This window comes from Tupaia chinensis, unplaced genomic scaffold (genome assembly GCF_000334495.1).
Source record: "Tupaia chinensis unplaced genomic scaffold, TupChi_1.0 Scaffold143610_2, whole genome shotgun sequence".
Taxonomy (NCBI): domain Eukaryota; kingdom Metazoa; phylum Chordata; class Mammalia; order Scandentia; family Tupaiidae; genus Tupaia; species Tupaia belangeri.
In genome coordinates this window covers 177,740-185,615 of record NW_006203457.1, presented here as the reverse complement: position 1 = coordinate 185,615, position 7,876 = coordinate 177,740, and the positions used below count along the sequence as shown (strand labels likewise).

The 7,876-nt window shown below is 38.9% G+C and overlaps 1 pseudogene; it reads right to left on the bottom strand.

The window, feature by feature from the left end:
* The window catches only part of LOC102480675 (sentrin-specific protease 2-like), a 2,108-nt pseudogene extending 1,073 nt beyond the window's left edge, over positions 1 to 1,035 (bottom strand).
* Positions 1,036 to 7,876: the final 6,841 nt, after the last annotated feature.

Sequence of the window (7,876 nt, the reverse complement as noted above, 5' to 3'; positions counted from 1 at the left end):
ACTACGTGGGAGTCCAGCGACATAGCCATTACACTAACCATTGGCTCCCCTTCATTTTCAATTCTGAGTCCAACTGTCTTCTCTGTATCAGAAATTTTCCCCTTTGAACATCTCTTTTGACTTCGTATTGGACATAGAGGTCCCCTTGTTTCAACGACTCTATACTGTTTTGGAACAAACTGAGTTGTTTTGACTCCACGATTCTGCTCTTTCCCCCAGCCTTTGGTCTTTAATGGGTCCATATGACTTCCTTGAGAACTGTGGTGATGTGAAGTTATAGGTGGGACAGAGTTGCCATGACTACCTTCTTTAAGTCGCTCCAGCAATCTTCAGTACTTCTCACTTTCCTCTTTTTTTTTTTTTTTTTTTGAGAGGTTTTCACTATAGGGCACATGCGCTCGCCAGACAGACAGAGAGAGCCATAGAGACAGAAAGCAAGAAATCACCCCCAGGGGGTATGGCCACGCCGCAATCCCTTCTCCTCCATTCTCCTCTCAGGATCTTGGGCACGCACGCACACGCACCTGGCGTGAGTTTTAAGCCACCAGGTTCAGGACACGAACCGCGGTTGATTATGTGGGAGTCCAGCGACATAGCCATTATGCCAACTGCTGGTCCCTCCCTTTCCTCTTTTTGAACAACCTCCTCCATGGTGCAGTGGGGATGCCTTAGATCCTTGCCACCCTCTTCAGAAATAATTTCTCGTACAGCCTGTTCCTGAGGTTTCCACATTAAGGAACTCTCTGGATTGCCTCTGCTATAGCAATGGCCACCTGACCTTCTATTATAGCCTTCTGAGTTCAAAGAAAAACCAAAGGAAGGCAAGACTCTGCGTGGTTGATCTTGGGTTACTGTCACTCTGATCTTTGGATAGTCACTGCTTCCATTAGGAAATTTATTACCCAGTGTCAGCATGTTGTTCCAGGATCCAGAACCTGTCAGTTTACAAGATGAAGAGTTCGAAAATACCTCTCCTGATGGGGTCCCATTCTGTGTTCCATTACAAACAGAAGTCACCATGGGCTTCGTGGTCAGCTGGAATGGGAATCCAAATAAGCTAGTAGCGTTGTAGAGATTGGCTTTCACATGGTGAATAAAGCAATATAATCATGGTCTTTTGGCTGGAATTTCATCAGTATCCACTGTAGAAAACAGAGTACCTCTGGGAAGATAAGAAGACTCATCCTTACAGTCTATCCTACCTAGAGCTTGTCTGCTGGTTGGTGCCTTCGTTGTCCTGTGGTCCAAAGTAGAGGCACAGGCCACTGTCCATCCACTGGCCAAGGATCCATCCACTGGCCTTGGAGAGGGATGATCTTTAATCTTAATCCCACACTGCCCTCAGCCATTCCCAGACCTAAGACCTCTTCTTGGGAGGGCTACGGAAGAATAGCATGACCACATGGAGTAATGAAGTCTTTGAGAGTTCTGCCCTTCACTTGGACAATTTGCGACCATTTTCTACAGGAGGGGCACCTCATTGCTTGAGTGTCAGCAGAGTATCCCCAAAAGATGCTTTCTGAAGAGATTCCCACTCCCTTCCGGCTGAGATCCCCTACTTCAAGTCTCTCCAGGACACTTCCCCCCTGGTTTTGTTTAACTTTTCAAAGAACCAGCTTTTATTTTCATTTATTTTCTGTACAATTCATTTATTTTCTATTTCATTTACTTCTGCTCCTATCTATATTATTTCTTCTCTCTTGGAGTTTTTTGGATTATTTTGCTGTTGCCTTTCCAGTTCTCTGAGGCATGATGTTAGGTGGTCCATTTGCCTTCTTTCCATCTTCTTATGTGCACTAATTGCTATGAACTTCCCTCTTCTGACTGCTTTTGCGGTGTCCTAAAGATTATGGAAACTGGTGGACTTGTCATTGGCTTCCATGAATCTTTTGATTTCAGACTTTATTTCTTCAGTAGTGAAGTCGTTCAGGAGTAGGATATTTAGTTTCCATATATTTGTGTATTTTTGAGGATTTTTTTGAAACTAATATCAAATTTAATTCCATCATGGTTGGAGAAGATGCTGGATATCGTTTCTATGCTTTTAATCGGTAGAGGTTTTCTTTGTGCCCTATCATGGGGGTCAATCTTCCATGTGGGAGTGAGAAAAAAAAATGTATCTCATGGTTTTGGGGTTAAGGTTCTATAGATGTCTATTAAGTCCATTTGATTTATGGTATCATTTAGATCCTTTATCTATTTGCTTATTTTTTGTCTAGGTGATCTGTCCAAAGGAGATAGTGGAATGTTGAGGTCCCCAACAATTAGTGTGTTACAGTCTATCTCTCCTTTTATATCTAACAGTCTTTCCTTCATGTATTTGGTTGCTCCTCAGTTAGGTACATAGATATTTATAAGAGTTATATCTTATTGATAGATTAACCCTTTTACTACTATATAATGTCCTTCTTAGATCATTCATATAGTTTTTGTTTTAAAGCCTATTTTGCCAGAGATTAGTGTCACAACTTCAGCTCTTTTTTGGTTCCTATTTGCATGGAATACCTTTTTCCAGCCCTTCACTTTTAATCTACATATGTCTTTATCTATGAGATGCATTTCTTGTAGGTAACAGATAGAGAGTTTCTGTTTTTTCTTTTTATCCATTCAGCAAAGTCTGTGTCTCTTGATTGGAGAATTTAATCCATTAACATTCAATGATATTATCGGTATTTCTGGACTTCTCTCTACCTTTAAGTTGGCCATTTTCTTGATTGACTTTTATTCCTTTATTTCTGTCTGTTCATTCTCTTGTTTTCCTGGAACAGGACTCTCTTGAGAGTTTCTTGAAGAGCTGGTCTAGTGTTGGCAAATTCTTTTATATTTTGTTTATCTGAGATTTTAATCTTTTTTTTTCCCATATGAAGGATACTCTTGCTAGATATAATAATCTTGGTTGAAATTGTTTCTCTCTTACTACTTTCAGTACATCTTCCCATTCTTATCTTGCTTATGTTGTTTCTGTTGAAATGTCCACTGTTAGCCTGATGGGATGACCTTTGTAAGTTACTTGATGTTTCTCTCTTGCCAATTTTAGTATCTTTATCTGTGGTTTTGGCCAGTCTGGCTAAGATGTGCTGTGGCGAGGAACTTATTGAGTTGATTTTATTTGGGATCCTTTGTATTTCTTGGATCTGGATGTGTGAGTGCTTCTCTAGACTTGGAAAGGGACATTTTCTTCCAGGATTTCATGGAATAGATTTTCCATTCCACTATTAGTTTCTTCACCTTCTGGGATGCCAATTATTCTGATGTTTTGGCGTCTAATGGAGTCTAGTATTTCTCGAATATTATCCTCATGTTTTTTGTTATTTTCTCTAACTTTTTGGTGTTTTATTTTAAGTCAGAGGTTTTATCTTCTACATCAGAGATTTGATCTTCAGCATGGTCTAATCGGCTCTTAATACTTTCAAGAGAGTTTTTGATTTACTGTATTACATAATTTATCTCTAATAGTCCCATCTTGTTCTTTCTTATGGTGCCCATTTCTTCCTTCAAATCATGGAAGGATTTCCTCATCTCCTGTAGTTCGTTGTCTCTTTTCTGTTCCAGCTAATAGTGTTTTGTCACTATGAATGTTCTAAATCATTTTTGTGACATTTCGGTAACTTCTGTTTTTTCAAGAGATGGATTGGAGTTATTGTGTTCTTTTGATGGAGACATATTTCCTGTTTTTGTTTTTTTTTTTTTCAAATTTGAGGTTCTTCTGCAACTTCTAGCCACTTGATGATGTATTCACTTTTGGATATCTTTTTGAAGAATCTTTCTGCCACTCGGAATGAGTTTATTTCCCTTTTGCTACAGACTGATGTGTGCTAAAGTCTCTCTTCTGCTGCCGTTAGCAATGTGGTCCCCATGGGAGGAGTTTTCTTCTTCTTCTTCTTCTTTTTTTATCCATTCATCTGTTGGTGGACTTTTTTATACTCTTTTTTAAAAATTATTATTATTATCCTAATCTTGTTTACATTACATTGAATCACATATAACTTTACATTGTGTTACATTTCTTTTTCCAAAAGGAGTACCATGCAAATCACGTGGTTCAATATAGAGCAAGGATCCCAGGGAGTCTCACTATACTAGGGTGTTTGAAAAAAATTATTCTAGACCTGTCTAGTTCCTCTGGGTAGGTGGAGTATGAGGAGAAGATGACAATATAAGAAGGAAGAAAAAAGAGTATGAGAGAGAAAAAAGTTGCATGCCCCACAAGTGCAGTGTGCTATTTTGGCAGAGGACTGCAGATGGAAGTAGGCTCTGTGGGAGAACTGGGAGTTGCTCTGTGGGGTAAGGAGCAGTACAGAATTTGCAAAGAAAGAAGGGGGAAAAAAACAGTCTACCTTTCTGGCAGGGAGGACTGGGGGCTCTGAGATTGGAAGAGCTGAGCTGGGACTAGAGCTGGGGACAGGGCCAGTGAATGGCCCCATCTCAGTTTCTCTGACTGAGCAGGGGGCTGTAGATGGAAGTGGGCTTTGCTCTCCAAATTCTTTCTTATTATTGACAGGACAGCATAAATAATTAAGAATATAATTTACAAGAAAATTTGGTTATTTCTGTGGCATAAAACATTTTAATATACTCATTGAAATTATGAGTGATAATATATCACATTTCTGGGAATTTCACACAGTTTTTATAAAAGTCATATTAATAATGTGCTCACAAATATAACTTAAACAAAATTAACATAATTTATTTGACGATACTTGGGCCAGCCCATGGCATGGTGGTTAAGGTGATTGAATCCCAAATAGCTGACTGTGCATTTCTCAGCTTGAGAAACACACCAGTTGTGTGCGTGCATGTGTGCCCTAAATCTTGAGAGGAGAATGGCAGAGAAAAGACTGCAGTATGGCCATCGCCCCAGAGGGTGCTTTCTCACTTTTTCTCTTTCTCAGTCTCTGACTCTCTTCAGCAGCCCACATGCCCTATAGCAAAACTAATAGTAAAAGACAATGCTTTCCATATAATTGAGCATATCATGTAAGCCTAATTAGTTTAACACTTCTCTTTTACAAGATCCCTTGAGGCTTTCCAGGAGCCTTACTGGAAAATCTCAAAGTTAATTTGAAGTAAAAAAAGACTTGATTTAGAATTTGATTTTGGTAAGTTTGCCAAGAATGTCAAAAAATTTCAGGATTGACTATGACCTATTAATCGAAGTGACAATAAAAGATTTCTCAAACATTTACAGAAGTTTACTTAGTTGTGAATAAAAACTTCATTATTTTATTATTGAGAAGACTCAGTTTTCTTGAGTAATCAAAAATCTAATTACAAAACAGCACAAGAAATTACCTTTATAAAACACAAAATCTTTGTTGCTTGGGCCAATATACTGAAAAGGTAAGAAAACTTCACATTCACAGATAAACACTCCAAAAAAACTTTTGTCATTTTAACAGAGAAGACCAACTTCTACTTATGTTTTAGTGTACAACTAAACCTAATTTTTAATAAATGAATCTATCCGATCTCAGTCAGCTTTGGCTATATAAATACGATTTTCACAACCCTTTTACAATTTATCTTCTTTTCTCCCTCTCTCTCCCTCTCTCTCTCTCTCTTTTGGAGAGGTTTTTTGCTATAGGGCACATGCACTCACTAGAAAGACAGAGAGAGACAGAGAAACAGAAACAAAGAAATCACCTGCCGGGGTGATGGTCATGCCACAATCCCTTCTCTTCCATTCTCCTCTTGGGATCTTGGGCACACACGCACACGTGCCCAGTGTGAATTTAAGTCACTGTGTCCGGGACTCGAACTGTGGTCGACTACATGGGAGTCCAGCAACATAGCCATGACATCAACTAATGGTCCCTACAATTTATCTTTTTCTTTGGCTTTCATGACTGACATGCATCAGCCAATTCATTTTTACTGTACATTCTTCTCTTAGGTTGAATTTGTACTTAGACATCAAGGATAGAAAATACAAGCTTGTATGACCAGCAAACCCAGACGAAATGTATGTATTTCCTATACTTAATGCTGACAATTCTGAAGACATTCCTTTTTTTTTAACCAACAATTTAAATACTAGTTTTCACTTATTAACAATTATCCCAAATCATGTTAAAAATTTTACCTTTGCGTCATTTTCTGTTTTTCTGAGAGTTCTATGAATAGTTTATTTGAGTGATCATTAATCTCTAAGTTCATTTGGGTATTTTGGTTTGTAGTACCATCAGAAATAGAAAAATATCACACATATATGACATACAAACATACACAGAAGCATGTATATAAACATACAGATATAATCAGATTTTATGGCATATCATTTTTAAAATATTAATCATCAGGCACACTAGAACAGAATAATACTGATTCAGTAGTGTATATCTATATTTATATCCAAATTGTGTTTCTGATTAAAATAGAACAAGTGGAAGTTACCTACTGAAAATAAGGGCTAAAGCAAAGCTCTTTACCAATTTTTGTACAGAAGTCTTTTTAAGATTTGTATTCACCTAGTTTCCAAACAGATCTACTTATTTTTCTCTTTCCAGCTTCAGATAGTTGTGTTTAGGGACCCCTGAATCCTTGGAGATCCCCTAATGGAGGGTAGCAGGGCTAAAGCTAGTTAAAGTGACTTAACAGCTTGCAATGGAAAGGAAAAAAGTTTAGAATCAGAGGACTGAGGTATGGAGGAAGTTGGGGTTTGAAGAAGCACATCAAAGAATTCAGAAGAACTAGAGGACAAAATCATGTCAGCAATGAGAAATGAACAGTATGTAGTCAGCAGGAGTTCTTGAAGAGGAGTTTTAGGTAACAAAGAAGTTCCCAAGGGAAAAACAGAATCCAGTAGAGGGAACAGAGTGGCCTTACAGAGAGCCAGGAGGCAGAAACTCCCAACCCAAGTCAGGGAATCATCCCCACTCAGAACAATGATCCAGGAAGAAAACTGTCCAGGTTAGGAATCCTGAGACTCTAACCAGCTTTAGAGATTATACTCATACCTTAAGGATCAAAATCTGTCCTTACCAGCTTCAATGGGATTTGTCCAAAGTTCAGGAACCTGACTTGCCAATAGATTTCCAACCAGTCAGGAATAAAGACAAGGCTTTGAAAGCATTCGTTTAGGGTCTTGGTTGAGAGGTCCAGGGGTCTAATGATGAATTTAATCCTCAGTGGAGGTAGCATAATTGTTAAAGAAGAAATTATTCAATGATACTTGTTAAAGCATCATAAGGAAGAATGTATTCAAGGACCATTGCAATAGGTATAGGGACCTCTACAATGAACTTATGCACTGAGATAGAGAGATTGAGGCTGTCTGTCTCTTGAAGAAGGGCTGTTCACGCGAGTTTTGTATGCTGGAGGCCCAGTTATCAGTGGGACATCTTCCTTTTTCCCAGAATGTCTAGATCACAGGAGCCATGGAGCTGTCTCTGAGCCCCCCGACCTTTGAGCTCCGCTTTTGGTCGGATTAACACGTTGGCAAGGCCACTGTTGTGTGCCCTGGACCTTGGAACAAAGCTTGGGTCAATTAGCATGTCAGCAAGGCTGTTTGCTATTTGCTCTAGAAACTGTGGCAGCCTTACTGGGAAGCGACCCCCCTCTCGCTCCCCAATATAGTACTATAAAATAATCACATAGCTCTCTTATACATCCTGAGTATAAGATAAAATCTATCAGGAAGTCCCCCTACCGCTCCCCTTTGCTCTGATCACTTACTATTAATTATAATGCTTTATCTCCATGGTCACAATAGAGGGTGGGCTGAAGTTCTTTCTAGGCAGAAGTAATCTTGACCTTTGGAAGGCCCTTCAAAATACATTTAAGGTAAACTTAATCCTTTCTTTACCTAAAATAGGATTAGGCCAAAACTGGCCCAGGACACCTCCGCCCTCTCCAAGTGAAATAGATAAATATA